The 26,678-nt window shown below is 43.6% G+C and overlaps 1 non-coding gene across 1 annotated transcript; it reads right to left on the reverse strand.

Moving 5' to 3' along the window:
* Positions 1 to 3,467: 3,467 nt before the first annotated feature.
* On the reverse strand, positions 3,468 to 3,571 carry LOC142441971 (U6 spliceosomal RNA). The gene has a single exon (XR_012783244.1). It is a non-coding gene; the product is annotated as a U6 spliceosomal RNA (small nuclear RNA).
* Between the last annotated feature and the right edge of the window lie 23,107 nt (positions 3,572 to 26,678).

The following is a 26,678-nucleotide window of genomic DNA, read 5'->3' on the forward strand; positions in this document are numbered from 1 at the left end:
CTTTCTGAGAGTGTGAGTTTGTGTTTAAAAGTATGAAGCAGACAAAGGAAGGAAGATAGACACTAAGTCCACCAAAAGACAAAGTATAAACTCTCTTGGGGTTGGGTGTGGTGAAGCGTGGGGTGGGGGTGCTTGGCTGATAACTCCTGCATTCATGTGACTTAGCAAGCATAATGAAGACACTTGGTTTACTTGCCCTTGATCTGCTACACATTCTAACAATTTAAGAGGAAAAAAATGATGGCATGGTGTTATTGTTAGGTGCCATCAAGTCAGCTCTGACCCACAGGGACTCTATGCACAGCAGAATGAAACACTGCATAATTCTGTGACATCCTCACAACGGTGCCTATACTTGAGCCCCTTGATGTAGCCAGTGTGCCAGTACATCGCGAACAGGGCCTGCCTCCATTTTGCTACCCCTCCATTTTACCAAACATGATGTCCTTCTCCCAGGACTGGTCTCTCCTGACAATATGTCCAAAGGATGTAAGACGAAGTCTTGTCATCCTTGCCTCTAAGGAGCACTCTGGCCTTACTTCTTCCAAGAATGACCAGTTCATCTTTTTAGTGGTCCATGGTACCTTCAATATTCTTTTCCAGCAGCACAATTCAAATACAGGATGGCATGGTAGCTGAGAACACTCCACATCTTTTTCTCAGAGAATTTGTAGAGGAAGGTTATGTATTCAAGTCAGATTCTGTTGTTTTGGTCAAAGAGCATTGCACATATATATGCGTTTTTAATTGATTTATAGACTACTGAAATTTGTCCTTCATTTTTTTAAACAAGGCAGTCAGAGGAACATTCAGGACTTAGCCATATGATAAGGTATCACAGGAAGTAGCATACCCTTTATATATGTGCTCAGCCGTTTGTTCACATCAGTGCTAGCTGAGTACTGCGGGTGACTGACACACTGTACTGGGTGCTGGGATGATGTTGCACAAATCAGGCAGAGTCTTGTCTTTTCAAATCTTAAATTGTTCTCTTCTTTGTTAGGGCAGAATAATGTCTTCTCCAATGACACCCTAGCCTTAACCCCTGTACCTGTGATTATGTTACCATTCATGGAGGGCGGGTGGAGGGTGGGTAAGAAGATAGGGAGAAGAGGCTTTGCAGATGTGAATGAGTAAAGACATTGAGATAGGAAGATTATCTTGAGTTCTTCATGGAGACCTACTATAATCACCAGGGTCCTTATCAAGGAAGCAGGAAAGCAAGCGAGGAAGAGGAAGAGAAGGTATGATAGAAGCAGAGTTTGCAGTGACAGATGGGCTGGGGCAGTGACTCAAGGTCAGAGTGTAGACTCTAAAAGCTGGAAACAGCCAGGAGGAGATTCTCCTCTAGACCCTCCAGAGTGAGCGTATCCTCGCTGAAAGTTAGATTTTAGCTCAGGTAGAGTCATTTTGGACTTCTGACTTCCCCCACATTTAAGAAAATAAATGGATGTTGTTTTAAGAATGTGAGTTTGTGGACGTTGTCACGCCAGCACTCCTTTTGCTTAGGCTTAACTTAAAAGTTAAAGGCTTTCTTCATTCCGAGTATTGCTCAGTTCAATGAACAGGAAAATGTAAACTTTCAAATGACACAATTACGCTTGCTCCCTCAGTTCAGTCCACCGGCTGTCATTCCGCCTCTACATGGAATTTCACTAGACGATGCGATGTATTTAGGAGCCCTGTGGTACCGTGGTAAAGTGCCGGGCTGCCAGTCCTAGGGCTATCGGTTCAAAGTGTCCACCTGCTCCCAGGGAGAAAATCGCGGCCATTTGTTTCTTTGAAAATATGCAGCCTTGGGAGCCCTCTGGGGGCAGTTCTACCTGTCCTAGAGGGTTGCTATGAATTAGAATTGAGTTAATGACTGCAGGCTTGGTTTGATAGAGGCCATTGAGTTGGCGACTGTCGCTACAACATAACACACCGTACAGTCCTGCCTGTGCGAGCCTGACAATCGTTGCCATGTTGAAGCCCATCATTGTAGCCACTGTGCAAATTTGTCTCACTGAAGGTCTTCCTTTCTTTACCAACATGATGTCCTTCCCTTTTGCTAATATGTCCAATGGATGTGAAACTCCTAATTTCTAAGGAGCATTCTGGCTGTACTTCTTCCAACACATGTTTGGAAGTCCATGGCATATTTGATATTCTTCATCAATACGATAATTAAAATACATCATTCTACAGTCTTCCTTATTCATTGTCTAGCATTGCATACATAAGAGGCAACTGAAAAAACAATGTCTTATTGAGGTTTTAAGCTGAGTTCTCTAGAGATTCAAAACCAGTGACCTCATATATGCATATATGTATACATATACACACATTTATGTCAAGAAATTGACTCACATCATTATAGACCTGGGCCAGTCTGCTTCCAAGGTGATGAGTTAGGTGTTAAGCCGGAAGCTTCTTCTCACTCTCAGAGCTTCTGGGGTTGATGAACCCAAGATCAGTAGGAAGAACAGAGGCTGGTGGCAGCAGAGAAGGATGAATCCAAGGCCTGAGGTCAGATGGCAGATTGCTCGCTGATGGTTCCCAGTATTAGCAAGCAATATGGCAGGCCATTTCATCAAGTCCAAAGGACTGGAAGTCAATAAGCGAGATGCAGAATCCAGACCCTGGGAAAACACTAGCAATCTTTTCCATAGGGTCAACTTACAAGTGGACACTTATAAGGAGGCAGGCCACACCCTTGAGAAAACTTTATTTCAACTTCTGTGATCTAAGTCAAGGTGTCCACCACTTGTCTGTCAGTGTGTCGTACTGGGGTGGCTTGTGTGTTGCTGTGATGCTGAAAGCTATGTCACCGGTATTTCAAATACCACCTTGGTCAACCAGAGTGACTAGGCTTCAGCAGAGCTTCCAGACTGAGAAAGGACTAGGAACAAGTAGCAGGCTGTCTACTCCAGGAGAATTAGCTACTGAAAACCCTATGGAGAGCATGGAACATGACCAGTTAGAGGTAAGGATGGTGAGCCTTTGTCTCACATACTTGGAGATGTTATCAGGAGAGACCATGCTTGGTAAAGCAAAGGGGCAGCAAACAAGCGGAAGGCCCTCGATGAGATGGATTGCCATAGTCACAGCAGCAATGGGTTCAAACACCAGACAATTGTGAGGATGGTGAGCTCGCTGGTGGTGCTTGGTTCTGCTGCACAAAGAGCCATTATGAGTTGGAACTGACTTGCCGGCAACTCCTACTGACGATAATGACCAGGAGGGGTGTTGTATTCTACCCTGATTTTAAGAAAACTGATTGGTTGCTCATAATTGATCCCAGTTGGAATTGATTATGTTTTGTTAGGTTAGGTTGTGGGATATTACTCCTGGCCCAGAAAAGGTGACACAGACCTTAACTATTACATACACCTCCATCCTCAGAGTGAATGATCTTTCCTTTTGAACACTTTAAATAACTCTTTTGTTTGCCCAGTGCAACACATCAGTTGATTTCTTTTTTTCTTTTAAATTTGGAACGCTTCACGAATTTGCGTGTCATCCTTGCACAGGGGCCATGCTAATCTCTGTTTCGTTCCAATTTTAGTGCATGTGCTGCCGAAGCGAGCACTCAGTTGACTTCTTGATTGCTGCTTCCATGCATGTTGATAGTGAAATGGATCCCAATAAAATAAAATCTTGGTTTCTTCAATCTTTTTTGATACTATCACGATGTTGTTTATTGGGCCTTTTGTGAGGATTCTGATTTTATGTTGCAGTTTAATCCACACAGAAGGCTGTTGTCTTTGATCTTCATCCATAAGTCCTCTTCACTTTCAGCAGGCAACATTTTGTCACCAGCCCTTTGAAAATTGTTCATGAGTGTGCCTCAAATTCTGATGCCGCATGTTTATTCATGTTGTCTAGCTTTTCAGATTATTTGCTTAGCATATACATTGATTACATATGCATATCTTTGTTGTTTTTAAACCTTACAATACCACCCCCCCATTCTGTTTAAGTGAGTTCCTCTTATGCACTTGGCATAAGAGGAAATGAGCAAAATTTCAAATGAGCAAAATTCAGAATTACTATTCTTATCAGTGTTACCCATAAAATGTTATGAGCCACATGGTTGATAGTTGAATGCCTTTGGTAAAACATGTATTTAATGATCATTTCCTGAATTCCTAGCTGCATATAATGTTTAACATTTAATCAATGAGACACATTGCATTTGGCTTAGATAATTTCTGCCTAATAGGGAAGCTTTAATAGTGGTGATAATCCTATTAATTACTAAAATTTATATTTCTCACTGCCATCAAGTTGGTTCAACTCATAGAGACCCTATAGGAATAGAGTAGAACTGTCCCTGTGTGTTTCTGAGACTGTAAATCATTGCAGGAGTAGAAAGCCTCATCTTTCTCCTACAGAGTGGGTGGTACTCTAGAACTGTTGACCTTGTGGTAAGCAGCCCAACACACAACCCACTCTATCACCAATAGTCTTGAAATTTCTATATACTTACTCAATTTGTCACTCATAAAAATAGACTGCTACCAAGTATTGGTACTATATTTCCATGTGCCACGAAGTAAGCTGTAAGATATATATTCCCTCCATTGGGCCTCTGCTCAAGTACTCCCTTAATGCAAGAGCACTTTGTTCTATTAAACTGGCATTCCATGATGCTCAACTTCCTGTCGTGATCACTGAAGACAAAGTGGGTGCATAAGCAAATGTGCTGAAGAAAGCTGATGTTGCCTAGCTATAAAAAGATATAGCATCTAAGATCTTAAAGGCTTGAAGATAAATAAGCGGCTATCTAACTGAAAAGCAACAAAGTCCACATGGAAGAAGCACACCAGCCTGCGTGATCATGAGGTCTTGATAGGATTATGTATCAGGCATCATCGGAAAAAAAATCATATCATTGTGAATGAGGGGGAGTGCGAAGTAGAGACTCAAAGCCCATCTGTAGACAATTGGACAGAAGGGTAACAAGGAAGAGACAAGTCAGTCAGGGTGCAGTATTGCACCAATAAAACATACAATTTCCCTCTAGTTCTTTAATGCTTCCTCCCCCCACTATCATGATCCCAATTCTACCTTACAAATCCAGCTAGACCACAGCATGTCCATGGGTACAAATAAGAACTGGAAATACTGGGAATCCAGGACAGATAAACCCCTCAGGACCAATAATGAGAATAGCGATACCAGGAGGGTAAAGGGAAGGTGGGGTAAAAAGGAGAAACTGATAACAATGATCTACATATAAGCCCCTTACTGCGAGACAGACAACAGAAAAGTGGGTGAAGGGAGACATTGGACAGTGTAAGACATGAAATAATAATAATAATTTATAAATTGTCAAGGGCTCATGAGGAAGGGAGGGGGAAAATGAGGAGCTGATACCAAGGGCTCAAGTATAAAGCAAATGTTTTGAGAATGATGATGACAACAAATGTGCTTGACACAATGGATGGATGGATGGATTGTGATAAGAGTTGTATGAGCCCCCAATAAAATGATTTATAAAACAAACAAAAATAATAAAAAGCAAGCAAACAAAAAAGATATATGTTCCCTCAAGATTAAAAGCATAAATATTCTGTTGCTTACTTTGCAAAGAATAGTTTTACAATTCTAACCCCTTAACATTTACTTAATCTGATACTTTTCTGACATAATGATCCTGTTCTCCTGAAAATTTCCTCTTGAGGATAGAAAATATTTTCCAAATGTTCTGGCTCAATTCCGTGACCACCCTCTTCAATCTGCTTGACAGGGAGTGGTTAAAGTGAGAATGGCAGAGGAGAAAATAGTTGCTCATCTTTGGAAGAAACACTGGAGATTCAGATTGGGAATCTCGTGTCCGCTGCCTTCTTGACCAAAGACGAGGCAAGAACGGATTCCCTCATTTATCATATTTTAGAGATGCTCATATCATTGAATCTTTATGTTAAAAACTCAGAGGAGCTAGAGGAATATGTTTATTTTGTCTTAGAAATGATAACGAAAAGGCGGAAGTTTGGATGCCATGAAATTGGCTTCTATGTTCTGTCATGACCTGGTCTCCCTTTCCTAATTTCCCAGTCTCATCTTTCATTACATTGCCTGTTAATCTTCCAACCACCCTGAATTATTGTTTAAATACACTGATCTCTCTCTCTCTCTTTTCCCCTTTCAATTTCTCTAAGTCTTTGAACTTCTTTTCTGTTTTGGTTCCTATCAGTGGTCCTTGAGTCAGTTCTAACTCATGGCAACCCCAGGCATGCCAGAATAGAACAGCACTGCGTAGATTTTTCCCTTTTGAATAATTTACTTTACTGTTAAGAATATGCACTGCAGAAATAAACCAAGTCAACGATTTCAACACATACCATTCCGTGACATTGGTTACATCGTGCAACCATTCTCTCTCCCCTCTGAAGTAGTCCCTCCTTCATTAACACAAAATCACTGTACATGCCATTAAGCCCCTTGTCGTTCCTATTTAATCTTTGGACCATGGTTGTCGTTCGGTCTCATATAAAGAAATCTTAAACGAGCACAGTGCTAATGCAGACATTCTTTATTAGTTAAGCTAAACTACTCTTGTGTCTTAAGGAGACTTGAGGTAATATCTCTGGCCTATGGCTTAAAGATGGACCCAGGGCAATAGTTTCATCCAGCCTCTATGACTCCAGAACATCTGGATTTCATGACAATATGAGGTTGTGTTCTGCATTTCCTCCTTTGGATCAGTATGATTTGATCAAAAATGATCCAAGAGTCTATAAAATAGAGTATAGGACTTTCAGTGACTGATTTTTCAGAAGTAGATCACCAGGCCTTTCTTCCAAGATGCCTCGGGGTGGACTTGAACCACCATCCTTTCAGTTAACATCCAGAAGTGTGAACCATTGCATCTCCCAGGACTCCGCTCTCCTGGCTTGTACCAGTTTTCTCAGCCTGAGACATGCTTTCGTCAATCCTTTGCCCCTCCACCCTTCCATGACTGGCTCCTGCACGGCCTTGAACATCAAGATCGTATCCTTGGGCAAGCTTTCCCAGTCCCTCCCCATTCACCCAACACAGCTCTTGCGCACGGTATGAGGGCTCCCCATTAGTTCGCTCCCACGCAGCCTCGTCTGTGAGCTCCAGGAGGGCACGTTGCAGGAGGACCTTGCCCGGGTCTGGTTGGGGACTTCCTTCTCTGAAGGCTGGCATTCTGCCCACAGGCCAAACTTACCTCCATCAGCCTTTTGTGTGCCACCATTTGTTTTAATTGCACAGTTTTCCATGACCGAGCAAATGGCGGACAGGTACCTGTAATCAAACAGTTCGGAGATTTTAAGCACTTTCACTCACTCCTGGAGCAATCACTGAGCCTTGGCAATAGGCAATTTAAATTCCGGACAACGAGTTTTCCAGCCGCTTCGATGGCCACATTCTGAGAACAGCGGAAAACCCCCGACCCTTCGATAATTAGATGGAATTCAGTTTTCATAATTCTACTTTATGCACTAGAATGGTTAGCAAACCTCATTATCAGCAGCTTGATGAGAAAGCCTTTAGTTTCTAATATAGATCTTGTAAGTAATTTCGATTCACAACCAAAGTAAGGCCGCTCAGCTGGCACAGAAGTGTTTTGTAGATGAGACGATCTTACGGTTTCATCATTATAAATAATTTCAAAGTAGGTGCGGAGAAAAGCCTTCTATTAGCATCTTGTCCATGTGTGTCTGATGCCGAGAAAGGACAGCCGGATACCAGCAAGCCTGCATTTGATACCCTCGTAAATGGCTATGTTTATCTTTTGCTCTGCTTTTCGGAAACATTGCCAGAACTTAGAGACTTCTGCTAAGTAATGGGAAGCAATCCTTCAGAAATTTCCAGGAAAGGCATGTGACCTGTTGTCTGACAAGGGCCTCAGGAACCCCGGGCTTTTCATTACATTACATTTGTTTCTAATTCTTTCAGCGCCCCTTTCGCTTTGGGGCCTGGGTGAGGCAAATGGTCGGTGCCCACTTCTTTCCTAAAGATGGGCAGTCAACCTGTCAGTGTCACCGTGGAAGAAGCGGTCCATTTCTGTAAAGAGTACGGCCAGGCAAACTCAATGCAGTCTACTCTTTAATGCAGGGGCGGCCATAGTGAGGGTGGAAGCAAAGTTGTCTGAAGCTTATTTTTATCAGACAATTCCACGGTACAATCCTAGCAAGCAGCATTGTACAAGTGCTGCACACTCACTTTCACAACATATTCTTCCTTCTTGACTCCTTGATGTCAGTTCCCCTCCAGAAACCCTTATTGTACTTGCTGTCTCTAATAGGTTAGTCAATCCTGGGTTTCATGTACTGAACAACAGAAAAGCACTTAACAAAGGTCCAAGAGGACTACTCGCAATGACAAAATGCAGCAGAGATGAACCAACCCCTCTATGAAATGCAAACACAGAAAACATTGAAAACCAGAGTAAGCCCAAAGTGTATCAGAGGGGAGATCAAGTGACAAGGTTTTGACTGTTCCAGTCGGTTTATCATTGTAACCTGCCCTAGTCGCCTCCCATGCTCGCTGTTGGGTAAGCAGTTTATTTCCATCTCTTAATTATGGTTAGAGGGAAATTGAATAAAGTTTTGATTTTCTAAAAAAAAAAAGATAAAAGAAAAAACACACCAAAGTTTTGATTTTCTCTTAACTCCATCAAGGCAGTGTGTTTGCCACTGAATCTCAGCACAATGAGTGAGCACTTCAAATATATTTGTTGAATCAGAATGATGAGATGAAATCCCATATTGCTATTGTGGATATTATTATTGCTGCTATTTTTCTAACCATCACCGTCTGACAGTCTGTTGTACTTGTATGTTGAGAGGAACTCTGCCACCAGTATGTCAAATACCAGCACGATGATCACCGTGGTGGGCAGGCTGTCTTAGAGTTTCCATACCAGCGCAGATGATTCAGGAGGATTTGGCTCTCTGCATCTGAAAACCTAAAGGGGAGCAGTGAGTGTCAGCCACGCGGGAGGACCAGAAGCAGGGACTCATCTCTACTCACTGTGTGTTCTGAGCAAATCACCTGAGAGGATAGACTAGATGAAGAAGGACTGGCATCAGAATTGGAGGAAGACTGACTGACACCCTGAAGTGTGCAAAGGACGCAACCTTGCTTGATGAAAGGGCAGAGGACTTGAAGCCCTTACTGGTGAAGATCAGTATGGCTTACACCTCAGCGTAGAGAAGTCAAAGACCTTCACAACTGAACTGAGACACAACATCACGATAAATGCAGAAAAGACTGAAGTTGCCCAAGAATTTACTTGAATCCACAGTCAACCCCCATGGAGACAGCAGTCAAGAAATCAGAGGATATAGAGCATTGGGAAAATCTTTAAAGTGCTCAAAAGCAAATACCTTTCTACTTTTTGAAGACATGCTTCTTACCTGTGAAGACTAAGGTATGCTTGACCCATGCCATAGTACTTTACCCACCTCATAGGCAAGCAAAAACTGAGCAACAAATACAGAAAATGGAAGAATTAATGCATCTTTAAAAAATCATTTTATTGGGGGCTCATATCTCTTATAACAATCCACACATCAAGTGTATCAAGTATATTTGTATATATGTTGTCATCATCATTTTCTTTTTTAAAAAACATTTTATTAGGGACTCATACAACTCTTATCACAATCCATACATATACATACATCAATTGTATAAAGCACATCTGTACATTCTTTGCCCTAATCATTTTCAAAGCATTTGCTCTCCACTTAAGCCCTTTGCATCAAGTCCCCTTTTTTCCCCTCCCTCCCTGATCCCCCCTCCCTCATGAGCCCTTGATAATTTATAAATGATTATTTTGTCATATCTTGCCCTGTCCAACGTCCCCCTTCACACCGGTTTCTGTTGTCCATCCCCCAGGGAGGAGGTCACATGTAGATCCTTATAATCGGTTCCCTCTTTCCAACCCACTCACCCTCTACCCTCCCAGTATCGCCCCTCAAACCCCTGTTCCTGAAAGGATTATCTTCCCTGCATTCCCTGTGCCTCCAGCTCCTATCTGCACCAGTGTACATCCTCTGCTCTATCCAGACTTGCAAGGTAGAATTTGGATCATGGTAGCTAGGGAGGAATGGGGGTGGGGGGCGAGGAAGCATTTAGGAACTGGGGAAAAGCTGTATTCTTCATCGGTGCTACATCATACCCTGACTGACTCATCTCCTCCCCTAGATCCCTCTATGAGGGGATCTCCAGTGGCTGACAAATGGGCTTTGGGTCCTCACTCTGCCCTTCCCCCTTCATTCACTATGGTAAGATTTTTTTTTCTTCTGAGTCATCATCATTTTCTAAATATTTACTTTCTATTTGAGCCCTTGGTATCAGCTCCTCTTTTTCACCCTCCTTCTTCCCACCCACCCTGTGACCCCTAGATAAATTATTATTATTTAATATCTTACACCAAGTGCTGTCTCCCTTCACTGATGTTTCTGTTGTGCATCCCCCTGCAGTGAGGGGGAGGTGTTATGCCTGGATCATTGTGATCTGTTCCCCTTTCCTCCCCTCCACCCCCCACCTTCGCCTTACCCCTATGACGACTTCCATATCTGTTCCTGGAGGGTTTATCTGAACTGGATTCCATGTGTCATGAGCTCTTATCTGTCCTGGTGTACATGCTTTGGTCTAGCCAGAACTGAAAGGCAGGACTGGGGTCATGGTAGTAGGGGGTGAGGAAACCTCAAATAACCAGATGAATATTGTGTGTTTCACTAGTGCTGTACTGCATCCTGGTTGACTTGAATTGCTGCATTGGAACCATAGTTTGGGTGAAGAATATTGAACATGCCATGGACAGTCAAATCTGTCTTGAAGGAAGTACAGACAGCCAGGCTGTTATTCGGAGGAACCAGTCCCTAGAGAAGGACATCATACCCGGAATAGGAGAGAGTCTGAGAAAGCGGCGCGATGAGATGGACTGGCACAGTGGCTGGAACAATTGGCTCATATGTAATAACAACTGTAAGGAGGACTCAGGACCAGCCAGTGCTTCATTCTGTTGTACACAAGGTTGCTGTGAGTTGGAACCTACCAGATGCACCTAACAACAACAGCAGCAGCAGCAGCAGATTGGCATGCAAATATTTTATCTTTGGCAGCTCTGTCTAACTCTATTCTTAGTTAGAACTCTTTAGCTTATTTGGATAAAGTATCTGCATCCTGTTTCTGTTACTATGACTACACAATAGCCTGCTGCCGACTCTGATCTGTAGGACAGAGTAGAACGGCCTAAAGCTCCTCAAGGCTGTGCTACTTATAGAAGCTGGCTTTCTCTTCCCAGGAACGAGTGGCAGGTCTTATAGGACAGGAGTTCCACTTAGGCGCCAGATGAAACATCAAGCAGCAAAAGCCTGCCAGGGAAGGCTAGTCACCACTGGCCCCAGGGGAGAAGCTCAGGGAGAGTCAGGAGCAGAAGAGCTTCCAGATTCCAGGTTGCCTTTGCTCTTCCTTGTTCTGAGTCCCGCTGTACGGCTAGCTGTCTGCGCTGCTGACCAACAGCAGTCCGAGGCCCACCACCAGATGTTTGACTGGAAACTCACAGAGGCCTTATGGAACAACACCACAGACTCGCCTTATGTGACTGTGATACCAGCCCCTTCAGAGTCCCATTCCACTAGCTGGATGGGCCTACATTCCAGATTTTCCAACCATCTCCAGCTTTTCCTTCCACACCTGGCTTCTGAGGAGTTGATTGTGCCTTTCTTCAGACTCTCTCAAATTCACTGCTACCGAGTCAACAATGACTCAGAGCGACCCGATAGAGCAGGATAGAGCTGGCTCTTTGAGTTTCTGAGACTGTGGACTGTTGGCCAGAATGGAAAGCCCCCTCTTCCTCCTGCGGAGCCCCTCCTGGTTTTGAACTGCCCACCTTGGCTGCATAACCACAGCATCATATGACTTTCATTTCAAAAGTCTTGATTTTTGACTAACTCTGGCATGAGCAGTTGCCTGCTCTTTGCAGTTCAGAGTCTCACATAAGATAGTTGCTGTAAACCACGTCTACGGGATCTTTGGAAATTTAAGGGTGCTCCCAGAGCATTTTGTGTCGGCTTGGATTCCTCTTGAAAGAAGTGCATGTTAATTATGTCATACATTGTGCTGTTCTCTGGCTGGGGCACGAGTTGGAAAGATGCTTGAAAAAGGGCCAGCTAGTAAACATTTCCGACTTCGAGGGTCTGGGATGCGACTCCTGAGCTGTATGGTGGTAGTGTGAAAGCACAGTGGGGTTGTAAGGAAACTATTTACCAAGTAGGCTGTGGGCAGAACTCAGCCGGAGACCTTAGTTTTCCACCCCCTGCGCTAGATGGTGAGCTGCTGGGGGACAGTGGCCACCTTGTTTCCCTTTCTGCTGCATTTGGCATCTCGTGCTGGGCTGGGAAGCTGTGGGGCTTTCTGTAAACATTGACCTGAGCAAGGGAGCATGCCTTGTGATAGAAATAAGCGTTCTCTGGAATGAGGGAGACAGAGAAACCAGTAAGTGTGTACAATGAGCAAGAGAGGAACAACTTCAAATGTAAATAAATATACAACAGGAAAGATATGAGGGAAATAAGAGGGGAAAAGAGGGGAACTGGTTAATGCCGGAAAAATTGAAATTTAAGTAAAATACAGTGTGATCTATTCTTTTTCCTGTGTGGTAGAGGAACATGTTTTTAAGGCATGGATGATTTCATGAAGTGGAATGTAAGCATTGCTATGTTTTTCCATTTTCCAAAATTATTAAATCTAGTTCATACCCTCACTTTCCAAATAGACATGTTATTTTTATGAGGATTTATGCACATAGTGGGGCACTGGTGGTTTGGGCATAGAATGGCCACTTGCTATGTGTGGGACTCAAGGAGCCGTGGCGGTGTAGTGGTAAGTTGTTGGGTTGTTAACCATATGGTTAGCAGTTCAAAACCACCAGCCACTCCGAAGAAGAAAGTTCAGAGTTACAATCTTGGAAACCCAGAGGCTGCTCTATCTGGCCCGTAGGGTCCCTATGAGTCAGAACCTACTCAATGGTAGTGCGTTTGGAGTTTGACATGGGGGGGGGGCACTGGTTTGTTTCTGGGCCAATATACCTTGTGTGCCGATATCACCTGTCAGTGGAGGCTTGTGTGTTGCTATGATTCTGCACAGGCTTCAGTGGAGCTCTCAGACGAAGTTGGACTAAAAAGAAAGGCCTGATGTTCTATTTTAGAAAATCAGCCAGTTGAACACCCCATGGATCATAATGGTCGAATCCATAACCAGCCATGGATTGGCACGAGCACATGGGTCGCCGGAGTCAGGGCCGACTAGACAACAGCTGACAACAGTATATGTGTTTCTGGTGGAGTTGGGAGTGGCAGGAAAGAAAGACTCCTTTTTTGATCCCATGGCAGCTCAGGAACATGGCAACATTTTCCCAGAGCTCAATTCAAAGTGCTCAGCATAGTGCCTGGCCCCTTGTGGGAGGACTGACCATTGTTAAGTCTCCCAAGGCCACGGCACTTGGAATTCAGGCTGCCCTTGGCCACCCTGACTGTAGAGCCCAAGACCACGGGCGGGCGTGAGAAGGCATGGATTGTTAGCCTGGGCCTGAAGATTCTTGCCCCAGATTACCACCTGGAACAGTCGAGCCTCCATGGTGTGGGTTTCAACCAGAGGATGCAAACTAGTTGTCTTTAGACATGTTTTGCCTAAGTTCTTTGCTGAGCATTTCTGGCTCCACCTGGAAGGAGCCATCTCTCCGGAAGGACAGACCTCCTTCTGGCAAGGGCTTTGGTGGTGCTGTCCATATGGTGGCGCCCCACCCATCAGACAACAGTCCTTTTGGGCCCTGGAACAAAGGTCCTACGGGGAAAGTTAATGCTTTTCATTCCTCCCTGCTGGACCAGGAGAACCAGACACAGAGTATAAGTCTGTCATCAGCCAGCTGGAGCAAATTCTCCACAAATCAGCATGCTGCATATGCAAAATACCCTTTGCCATTAAGGGAAAGGTAGGAGAATCTAAGGAAATTATGTAAGGGAAAGTTTGCTTTCCTTCGTGTTCTCACTGTTTGAAAGGCATGGATGTGAACAATACTTTTTTTTTCCTTTTTTAATAAATCATTTTATTGGGAGCTCTTACAACTCATATCACAATCCATCCATCCATCCATCCATCCATCCATCCATCCATCCATCCATCCATCCATGTGTGAAGCACATATGTACATTTGTTGTCATCATCATTCTCAAAACATTTGCTTTCTACTTGAGCCCCTGGTATCAGCTCTTCATTTTTCCCCTCCCTCCTCATGAGCCCTTGATAATTTAGAAAATACTATTATTTTTTCATGTCTTACACTGACAAATGTCTTCCTTCACCCACTTTTCTGTTGTCCATCACCCTGGGAGGGGGTTATATGTAGATCAGTTCCCCTTTTCTCCCCCAACCTTCCCCTTCCCCTCCTGGTATCACTACTCTCAATATTGGTCCTGAGAGGTTTATCTGTCTTATATTCCCTGTGTTTCCAGCTCTTATGTGTCTGTGTACATGCTCTGGTCTAACCAGATTTGTAAGGTAGATTGGGGTCATGATAGTGGGTGGGAGGGGCAGGGGAGCATTGAAGAACTAGAGAGGAAAGTTGTATTTTTCCTCAGCACTATACTAGTAGCACCGACTGGCTCATCTCCTCCCCACGACCAGTCTGAAAGGGGATGTCCAGTTGCCTACAGATGTATTTGGGGTCTCCACTCTGCACTCCCCCTCATTCACAATTACATGATTTTTTGTTTTGGTTTTTGATGCCTGATAATTGATCCTATCGACACCTCATGATCACATAGGCTAGTGTGCTTGTTCTATGTAGACTTCACATAGTTTATCTTGCCTATCTTATCTAGATAGACATGCAGAGACAATAATAAGCACAAAAATAAGACATAGCAAAACAAAGCAGCAAAAGAAAAGAAAACAACAACAAAACCAACGACAAAAAAAATGCCTATAAATAGTTCCAAGTCTGTTTGTTGACCTTTAGGAGTGTTGTCCAATTGAGTTTGATGGGGTGTCATGCCCTGGCCCCACAGTCTATTTTTGGTATTTCCGGGGGAATTCATTGCTTTGTTCCCCTTGCTGCTCCCTTGCACACCCTTAGCATTTTTTCCATTGTGGTGGGGTCAGATAGGGCACAATTCCCACACGGTGTCTCCACTGTTGTCCCTGTAGTGCTATGGGTCAGTGAAGGATGTTGTGTTTCCTGGTGGGGCCAGCCTTATTGTCCTCTGTGTGCATTGGCTGCTTGGAGGAGGTATATCGTCCTCGGGGCTTGGTGGGCCAGGATGTGCTCCACTCTCTTTCACTTCCCCTGCGCTTGCTCCTGTGTGCTCTGATCAGATGTGTCCCTCTCCCTGAACTGTAGCTTCAGTGCTGTCCTCTGCAGTGAATTCTTCTAGGTGGAGAAGGGGCTGTACACGTAGTTGGGATTGGGGCTGGCCCCTCAGACCTCTCTATTGGTTCCCTGTTTCATGTCGGTAGAACAATATATTTTCTTGATGGAGGCCATGTTCACTCTTTTAAGATTGACCTATGTGGGATGGAATTGACCAAAGCAACTTGAAAGTAGGGTTGGAAACATCGAGCCTGTAAGTTTATGTTAATGGAGGAAGGACAACTCAAGAAAGGAGGGTAGCACAAGCCTAAGATTTTAGTTAATGTCACTGAATTGTACACAGAAAAATTGTTGAATTGGTGGAAGTTCTGATTTGTATAGTCTCAACAATAAAATAAATTATATGTATATATATTACTCATATGTTGAAGATGAGTAGCATTAAAAAAAGAAAATATAAACTGAGGATAAAAGATTAAATTAAAAGCAACAACATTGATTTGGAGATAGGAGGAGTTGCAGAGGAACTCTTTTTTTTCTTTTCTTGTTTCACATCTGGAAATTTGCTGATAGTTTTCCTCCCTCTGTAGAAATAAAAAAATAAATAAGGAAGACTGAAGAAGAATCAATGCATTTGAATTATGGTGCTAAGGAAGGCTATTGAAAGTGCTATGGATTGCCAAAAGAACAAAGCAAGTCTATCTTGGAAGAAGTACAAAGCAGAATTCTCCTTGGAAGCAGGGATGTGGAGACTTTGTTTCATACACTTTGGCCCTGTTATCCAGGGATATGAGTCCTTGGTAAGAGACATGGTGCTTGGTAAAGTAGATGGACAACAGAATGAGGAAGGCCCTCAACAAGACAGATTAACACAGTGGCTGCAAGAATAAGCTCACACATAGGAGCAATTGTGAGTGCGGCACGACACGAGGCCTGGGTTCCTTCTGTGGAGCACAGGGAGCCATTGATGGCGCCTAAGAACAACAGCTGTTCTCGTAAATGTGACTTTCCCCTGAGTCCCTGCCAATGGGCTAGATGTTTGCAGAAGTGTAACACACTTAGGGGAAACGTTTCTAAATTCTTATGACATGTGTGTGTGTGTGTGTGTGTGTGTGTGAGGGGTGGGGTACAGTGCAGGGAGGGGGGTGCTGATGGGGAAAATGAAGGAGATGCTGAGAAGATATCACAGGCCCATGATTCATGAACCCTTCTTCCACTTACAATGTCTTATCAGAGAGAGCTTCGAAGATATGAAAGGAGCCCTCCTGGTGTATGTTTATGTGCTTTACTGCCAATGACAGCTTTCCTGTGTGAACTGCCCCAGTATCTCTGAGGATATCAGGCGGGACCAGTACTGGACAGGCACGTTCTGGTTGGGAAAGTGGAGCATCAGTGGGGAAAAGTACAGAAGATCCTTAGTGATCTGGATTTACAGGTGTTGCAGCAGCATGTGCATGGCGCAGGGCTGGGCGGTGCTTTGTTGTGTAGCACACGGAGTGGCTATGAGACAGGGCCTACTTGATGGCACCTAGCAACAACATTGGTGGCTCTTGGCGATCTGCTCCTGGAAATATCATGGCCTAGGAAACCCTGTGGGGTAGTAAGACCCTGTCCAGAGGACCGTGGTGAGCTGGAATAGACCCGATGGAAGCTAATGACAACAATAGAAGGAGTGATGTTCTGTGAGGGGAGCAGACCTTCTACGATCTGCACATTTTCCCAGCGTGCAGGTGCAGAATGCGGTGGTAGCTGCTTGATGGTAGAATTCTCTCGGTCCAAGCTGGCAACCTGACCTGGGCCCCTCAGGTGTAGCTATCACATGTTGTCAGTGGGGGCTTATGTTCTGCTGGAGCTTTCAAATTACAACAGACCAGGAGGAATCTATTTCCAAAACTGAGCCAATGACCAGCCATTCAATCAGAATGGCCGGTTATCACCTGATCATGGTGTAGACCTTGGTCACGTTTTGCATGGAGTGCCCATGAGTTGAGGGCTGGATCAAGGCCAGCCGACAACACAAAAACAACAACACCAGAAGATGGTTGAATTTAAGAACAAAGGCATTGAGAAATTCATTTTTTTCTGGCTTATCCCTTCATTAATTGGGTGGTTTTTCACAAGGGGCATCCTCCTCAAGCCTCTGATTTCTTGTTGCTAAAATAGAAGTAATAAATAGTAGCAGTCACCTCATAGAAGTGAGGTCAGGATGCAGGCAGCAGTTGAAAGAATGGTTGCTGGAAGTGAACTGCATAGATTTCACTGGCTCTGAGTTGGAATTAACCTGGTGGCAGTGACTGTGTGTATGTGTGTGTGTGTGTGTGTGTGTGTGTGTGTGTGTGTGTATGAGTAAGCTGTGTTACTCTGGGTTGACTAGAGAAACAAAATCCAGGGAGACACTCATAGGTTTATAAGAAAGAACTTTATATAAAAGAGCAGTTCTATTGAGAAAATATCCAAGGCCATTCCAGATCAAGTCCATATTTCTGATATCAATCTATAAATTCCTCTTCAGACTCACACAGCACATAAACACATGCAATGACGCCAAATGCACGAAGATCATAGGCCAGTGGGTGGGAAGGCTTTTGGATCCAGTGGCAATGGAAGCATCTGGCGTGGGTCTCCACATGGCTCCTCCAGGTCCAGGGCTCTGGCGTAGCTCTCCATGTCCTGTCAGAATGAAGATTAAGCAGAGAGAAAGTCCCCTTACTCCAGGAAGGAATATAGAAGTTCCCAGAATCCTCCAGAGAAGGCCTTACCCACATGGAGGCCTCATTGGCAATGGCCTGATTAACAGGCTAGACTCCGTCCCTTCACAGGTTGACAGGAGATTATATAACTGCCACATCATGAGATTTAACGGAGTTATCACCTACATAACGAAATCTTCTATGAGCTGTCTATCAATTGAAGGGAAATTTTTTCCAAGAGTGTTTCCTACTTCCAATAAATGGACATGCTGTGGAAAAACGCGCTTGCTTTTTGCTGGGTCTGGATCTTGCATATGGCTCATTGACTTCTGGTTCTTTGGACTTGAATCAACAACCCACCATATTGCCTGTCAGTCTGGGAATCTTCAGTGGCCTCCCGTCTGACCTGTTGAACTTGGATTTATTCATCTCTGCAGCCACAAGTATATCAGCTTCCTGCTGAACTTGGCTTTCTCATCCCACCTGGTTGACATCTGATCGACATACTTGGAATCTGTCAAGACTTGCCCTTGCCCACTTCTACAACTGTGTGAGCCATTTTCTTGTTATAAATTTATCTTTATATATTCATATATGTGGTAATTAGATGTCTTTTTGTCAACTATACATTCTTTGCTAGGGTTGGAGTCAAGCTTGTCAATCAGGTCACAGCCTGATGCTGCTTTCTGGAGAGTGTGGCCTTCCCCTCACTCCATTTCCCCTTCATCTTCCTGGTTCCTAGCCACCTTCAGAGATGCCGAAGCCCTGCCATGCTTCCAATGCTTCCACTGATCTTGCATCCATACAATTCTGCACCCCTGAGCTGTGATCTTCCTGCATTCTGCATCATTGCATGTGGCTGTGTGAGTCTGAAGAGGAACTTATGGGCTGGTTTTGGACTTATAGACTTGAACTAGACTGGGCTTGACTGATTTCTTGATATATAATTACTTCTTTGTAGCAAGTGTTTTCTCATACATATATAAATGTCAGTGGATTTGTTTCTTTAGTCAATCTTGCCTAACACACCACACAAGCTTCACTTCTCTAGAGAACCCAGTCTGAGACAACGGACAAGTATTTCGCCACTCTCTGCTTTAGTTATCTCATATGTAGACTCAAAGGTGGATCACCCATTAAGCCAGGTGAGCATGGGTTTACTTGTGCTTAATCACTGAACAATTTCACACAATTTCCATCATATCCTGGATGTAGTGAAACAGATGCTATTGTTCACTATGGATTAGCAAGATAGCAAAGTAAGTTCATACTTAATTCGCTTAAGCTGTGCTGCATCCCTCTCTGGAACTGACAGGCTGAATTGGGATTTTGAGTCTGTCTGAAGTTGCTATGGGTTTGGGAAAGAGACAAATACCAACCATTCCCAGAAGCAGAGTCGTTGGTGTGCTTAAAAAAAAAGTGAGCTAGTCCACAATAGATTAGTAAGTAAACACAAGTAAACCTGTGTTGACTTTGCTTATTGGAGAGTCTGACATAGTAGTGTGGAGCTAACAAGATTACATACTTAGCTCCCATGGTCATAGTGATGATTTAATAAATGAATGAAGGTGAGACACCTAACAGTGGCTGGCATTTAGTAGGGTTTACTACGTGTCAGTCCTTGTTGGTGTTAGAAGCAGAAATGAAATTTCTAATAGCTGTGCTGAATGTCTACTAGATACTCAGGTGCTGGACTATTTCACATGACACAAGTATTGTGCCTGGAAATTTTCCTTGAACAGATCTACAGCTCACTTAAATGCTAGTGCTTAGTAAGTAATCATTAAAGAATAAATTTCTTTTTAAAATCATTTTCTTAGGGGTTCATACAACTCTTGTCACAGTCCATACATACATCAATTGTGTAAAGCACATTTGTACATTCATTTCCCTCATCATTCTCAAAACATTTGCTCTCCACCTAAGCCCCTCGCATCCACTGAATAAATTTTTTTAGCCTAAGATAATATGGTTGTTCATCTCTCACCACAATGAAACAAAACACCTCTAAACTTTGTGATTTAACAACACCCATTCATTATTTTTCAGAATTCAGTGGGCTGACTGGATGGGTCTTTTGCGTCACATGGTATTGTCAGGGACTGAAGTCATCTGGGGTGCTCAGGAGAGACATTCCAAACAGCTCACTCATGGGCAGCTCATCAGTACTGGCTGTTGGTTGGGACCGTAGTTGGTAGTTGGGGCTGTCTAATGCAGCACCTGGTTTTCCTCCAGATCGCCTCTCCACAAGGCTGGGTTGCCCACAGTGGCATCCAAGGGGCAGGAAGTGGATGCTGCCAGTCCTTTTAAGACCTGTTCCCAGAATGACACTTCTGCCACATTCATTGCTTAAATCTGTCACAGGGCAATCTTGGATTCAAAGGGAGGAAAATGAGCTTCATCTGTTGCTGTAAGAGCAGTGTCAGGGACAAGGAGGCGCTATCTCAGGAGACTAAACAAAACCAAACAACAGTTGCTGTCAAGCCCATTCTGACTCATGTCTGTCAGAGGAGAGTTGTGCTTCAGATGCTCCTGGAGGAGATGTGGAAAGTAAAGCAGGTAACCTGTCTGTCTAGGTGCCTGTAGATGAATTCAGACCTTCAACCTTTGGTATCCTGTTTCCCCGAAAATAAGACAGTGTCTTATATTAATTTTTGCTCCCAAAGATGCACTAGGTCTTATTTTCAGGGGATATCTTATTTTTCCACGAAGAAGAATGTGGTACACATTGATTGTTGAACAACAAAAAAAGGAAATTTATTACCTGTATGCAGTGTGGTAGTAGTTGTCATCACAAACCAGCATAACTAGACAAACTGTGAATCCTATAGTATCAAGAATGTCTTGCTACTACCATTATTTCCATGTACAGAATTTATGGTACATTTACTCAGAATCTATGGTACATTTACTTGCACTTCCTATCTGCTCTGGCTGCGCCATGGCCAACAGTGAGCTGCATGGCGGTGCCCGCCACTATGGTCCAGAGTCCAGAGTTACAGTGGCTTCAGGGGGCCTTATTATCAGGAAGGCCTTATGTTTGGGGCGGTCTTATTTTGGGGGATGCCTTATATTTCAGTGAGAGGCAAAACTGTAAGTAGGTCTTATGTTGGGGGGATGTCTTACTTTCGGGGAAACATGGTACTAGCAGCTAAAACAATAAGCATTTATTTGATGCAGAAAAAGCATTAGGTAAAATTCAACCTATATTCTTGATAAGAAATGTTACTGAAATAGGAATAAAATGGAAATTCTTCAATGTAATAATGGTCACATAAACAAAATCAACAGCTAGCATCTCACTTAATGGAGAGAAATAAAAAGTATTTCCTCTCAGAACAGGAATTAGGCAGGTTTTCCCTTATCACCACTCTTATCTTATATAGTTTTAGAAACCTTAGACTGAGTTGTGGCGCTGATTGTACGATTCCCCTTGATATGATTGAACAATTGAACTATTTAATTGTATAAAAAACATAAATTTGTGGGGCAATAAAACTGGTGAAAAAAACAAACGAGCAATACTATTTTAAAAAAAGAAGAAAAAGGAAAAAAGAAAAGATACTAAATACATCCAAATTGGCAACAAAGAAGCAAATTTCTCTAACATAATCCTACATATAGAAAAGCTGAATGATTCAATAACAAAATTGCTGGGGCTAATTGAAAAGTTTGGAAATATAATTTTCATAAAACCCTGTCTGTGGAGGAATGGATACATCAGCTCTGACACATACCAAAACCTGCCCCACCCAACTAACTGCTACTGACTCATAGTGACCTTGTAAGGACAGAGTTGACCTGCCCTTGTGGGTTTCTGAGACTGTAGCTCTTTATGGAAAGCCTCATCTTTCTCCCAAAGAGTGGCTGGTGGTTTTGAACTGTTGGCCTTGCAGTTAGCAGCCAAATGAGTAACGACGATGCCACCAGGGCTCCCTGGTACACACACACACACAGGTAATATTATTCATTCTTAAAAAACAATGGCAAGTCTGTCAAACGCCTAAGACACGACCCAAACTGGAAATTAGTCAATCTTATAAAGATAAATTTTTCTTGATGTCAATATTACAAAAGAAGAAGAAAAAAATGATTTTTATGAAAAAAGGAAGAGACTCTGAAAACTATGATTAGGCCATGGGAAGGGCCGACGGGGAGGGACGGGCAAGGGAGGAGAGAAGGTGGGTGGAAAGGTAGGAGGAGGAGGAGGAGGAGGAGCAGGAGGAGGAGCAGGAGGAGGAGGAGGAAGAGGATTAGAAGGAGGATTAGGTGGAGGAGGAGGAGCAGGAGGAGGAGGAGGAAGAGGAGGAGAAGGAGCAGGAGGAGGAGGAGGAGGAGGAGGAGATGGAGGAAGAGAAGGAGGATTAGAATGAGGATTAGAAGGAAGATTAGGTGGAAGAGGTGGAGGAGGAGGAAAAGGAGGAAGAGAAGGAGGATTAGAATGAGGATTAGAAGGAAGATTAGGTGGAAGAGGTGGAGGAGGAGGAAAAGGAGGAAGAGGAGGAGGAGGAGCAGGAGGAGAAGGAGGAGGAGGAGAATGAGGAACTACATATGGGGGCCGACAGGGGTGGGGTGTTTACTGGGATACTGTCACTATTCTAATGCAGTAGGCTGTGCAACTATGTTATTTTTGTATATGTTATATTCTACAAATAAAAGGGAAAATAATAATGATTTTGAAAATTAGAGATCACATTCTTAAAAACCTTCTAGATTCCTAACTCATCAGATCTAAATACTGCTCTGAGTGATTATAAAGGGATTATTTTGTTTCAAACGAACAAGCATCAATCAATGAGTAAGTGAGCACACATTATCTCAGGCGGGCTCGGAGGGCTAGGCATGTCGTGGCTTCAGAGCCTCCCAAGCCGCACTCCAGCTGTCCGTGGGTGCTGCAGTTTCTGAAGAAGCCTGCCTCTGACTACTACACTCACCCCTCCCTTGAGTCACGGTTGGCAGGAGACTTCATTTCTTTCCCACATGGGCCTCTTTGTGGGACTGCTTATAATACAACATGGTTTCTTCTACTCCTAAAAGTTAGGGACAGAAATAGCGGCAGGGTGTGAGATGGCCCAGATGGAAGCCACAGTCCTTTTATAACCTAATACTGGAAGTGACATACTGTGTTAGTCTGGGTTGGCTAGAGAAACAAATTCATAGATGTGTGTATAAGAAAGAGCTTTATATAAAAGAGCAATCATATATTGAGAAAACACCCCAGCCCAGTCCATATCAAGTCCATTAGCTCATATGTGCAATACCAATCTATAAATTCTTCTTCAGACTCATGCAACACATGCGATGACACAAAATGCAGGGAGATCACAGGCCGGTGGGTGGAAAGTCTTGTGGATCCAGTGGCTGTATAAGCATCTCAGTGCTGGTGTGGGTCTCCACGTGGCTCCTCCAGCTCCAGGATTCTAGTGTAGCTCCATGTGTCTTGTTATCAGGAGCATGAAGCACAGTGAGTCTACTGTCTCTGGAGAGGATTGCAGGAGTTCTTGGAATCCTCAGGCAAAGGCCATACCTACAGGGAAGCCTCATTGGCTATGGCCGGATTGACAGGCTAGACTCCACCCTTTTGCTAGTTGACCAGAGATTACGTAATCGCCACATTTCCCATAACTTCTGCTGACATTCTAATATGAACCAGACTTGGGGAAAACTTGACAGCATACCAAGATAACTTGACTATCAATATCTGATTGATAGATGCCTAAAGAGCAACCAATTGTCTGCTGTGGGTAGACATGTACACTTCAGTGTGAGTAGATAGCACTTCTTCCTCGGTCTCCCCATATCTGTTGATACACATTACACATAAAGACAAAGGAACTGGGTGAGGAGCGATGGAGGATGATGTAAGATATGGAAAAAATAATCTGTAACTCATCAAGAGTTCGTGAGGGAAGGCGAGCAGGGGAGGGAAGGGGAAAATAGGGAGCTGATATCGGGTTCAAGTGTGAAGATAATGCTTTGAAAATGATGATGGTGGCATATGTGCAAATGTGCTTGATGCATTGGAGGAGTGTATGGATTGTGATAAGAGATGTAAGAGCTCCCATTAAAAGTATTTTAAAAAAAGGCAAAGGAACCCTGGCGGTGCCGTGGGTTAAATGTAGGAATATAGGAGTCACCTTTTGGGCTGACTGCTCGGGCCTCACTTACTGTTCCTTCTTTTATAACTGCCTCCCCCCTACAGTGTTCCCCCTCCTTGGTCTTGTGCCACCCATCCCTGCTCATCTCTTCTGAATTGAGCAAACTGCATCACAATGACTCAAACTTGGCTATCAAATCTCTTTCTTAGGAATTTGGACCAAAGTGATACAAAAGAGGAATTTTTGTGAGAGTTGGAGTTCTGCTCTCTAAGGGCAAAAAAATTCTGAAGAAACTGTTTCTTTCCTCACCACCACCAGGCCCCTTTTTGATGTAGGCTGAGGACAGTAAAAAAAACCCAGTATTTAGTGATTAAAGAGCAAAGCAGATGTTGTAGAGAACCGATGATAGAATATGAGGAAAGAAGGATTTGGGGATGCCAGATAACTTTCCACTTAATATGTCAGTCTTTCTCTGAGGCTTGGCTTCACTCCAGGAGATGCACATGGATGCTTAGAACACACCGTCTCAGCCTCGCGGAGCTCCAGTGGGTAAGCGCGGATGCATTGGTGCAGGGTGGAGGAACCCCGAGGAGGGAGTGCTCACTCGACCTAGGAGTCCTAGCAAGGTTTCACAGAGTAGGGGATATATGAACCTGATGCCGAAGGATTTCTCTTAAATGGGCAGAGTCCAGTGTGGCTAGGGGAGTGTGTCAAATCATGCAAGAGCACAGCCGTCAAAACTGAAGATGTAATGTGATGCTGGAAAAGCCAACAACTTCTCATGTTATGCTCAAAGTAATGAGGCATATTTTCAAAAGGGAAATGAAGATCATCTAAAATCATAACTTGGAAACAATTGGTTTGGAATATCTCCTCATTATGCATTAATTTACTATGCACCGTAATAGAGCTGATCTTTGTAAATGCATTTGGAATTCAAATGGCGTACATGTCCCTTCAATAAGGTTTGGTTTATACCTTTGAACAAGCTAATGAAAAGCATCAATGCACTTTCATGCGGGTTGCGATATTTCTGTGACAAGGGAGAAGCATTCGAGAGCAAATGTTTCACCATCATATTTGGCTCGGGCAGGTGCTAACTAGAAACAAAAGAAATTTGTGCTTAATTTAATGGCAAGGGGAAATTCATGACACACTGCTCTTTGGTCAAAGCACAGCAAAGGTGTCTTAGTTCTCCAGGGTGGGTATAACAGAAATACCGTAAGTGGGTGCCCTTAGCAAACGGAAATTACCTTTCTCACAGTTTAGGAAGCTAGAACTCTGAATTCAGGGTACTGGGTCTGAGAAAGCTTTCTCTATTGGCTCTGGGGGAAGGTCCTTGTATTCTTGAGTTTCTGTTCTTTGGTGATCTTCATGTGGCTAGATATCACTCTTCCCCCATCTCTGCTTCTTTTATTTCTTGTTTACTCTTCTATATCTTAAAATAGATTGATTTAAGACTTACGTTAAAATAATTCTATCTCAATATAGCGAAGACAACCAATTCCCAAATGGAATTATAGCCAGACAAAAATATTATGGGTTTCTCTCTTTCTTTGGTATCTAAATCTCTCTCTCTCTCTCTCTCTCTCTCTCTCTCTCTCTCTCTCTCTCTCTCTCTCGTGTGTGCGTGTGTGTTAGGCTGGGTTGATGAGAGAAATAAAACCAGAGACACTCATATATGTTTAAGAAAGAACTTTATATCAAAGAACAATTGTATGTTAAGAAAACATCCCATCCCATAAGTCCAATATCAATCCATAAATCCAGTGCTAGTTCATAAATCCTTCTTCAGGATTATGCATCACATATAATGGCACAAAAATGCAGGAAGATCACAGGCCGGTGAAAAGGCATTGGAAGCATGTCAGCACTGGTGCCGGTCTCCACGTGGCTCCTCCAGCTCTCTAAGGGTCTCAACAGCAAGAAAGGGAAGCAGAGACTGAAGCCTACCTCCAGGGAGAAAGAGAGGAAGCCCCCAGAATCCTCATGAGAAGGCCATGCCCACAAGGAAGCATCATCACGCTGTGACCTGATTGACAGGTTAGACTCCAGCCGTACACTTATTTATCAAGTTGACACGAAATTATGTAACTACCACACTATCTCTATATAAAATTCACTGTCATTGAGTCAATGCCTATAGGACAGGGGAGAACTGCCCCTGTGAGTTTCCCGGAAAGGCCGTCTATTTCGCCCCGTGGTTTTGAACTGCTGGTCTGTGGCTCTCTCTTCATGATGCCTTTGTCTTTCACCCTCATTGGTGTGGTTAGGTGTCCTTGCGTTTGTTCGGATTTGCAGTGGTCCTGTGACCCAGCCCCGTGCCGCCCTCACAGTTGTTACAGCCACTGGGGCCATCCATTTCCTGGAGGGCCTTTCTCGTTTTGATATTTTTAACAAGGACTGGTCGCTCCTGAGGAAATGTCCAGACAGCCTGAGATGAAGTACCACCGTTTTCCCAAGAGGCATTCTGACTGTTCTTTTTCCAAGAGTTTTATTTATCCCTTTGCATTCCATAGTACTTTCAGTATACATCATAATCTAAATACGCCG

The sequence above is a fragment of the Tenrec ecaudatus genome, chromosome 2 (genome assembly GCF_050624435.1).
Source record: "Tenrec ecaudatus isolate mTenEca1 chromosome 2, mTenEca1.hap1, whole genome shotgun sequence".
In the NCBI taxonomy this organism is placed as follows: Eukaryota; Metazoa; Chordata; class Mammalia; order Afrosoricida; family Tenrecidae; genus Tenrec; species Tenrec ecaudatus.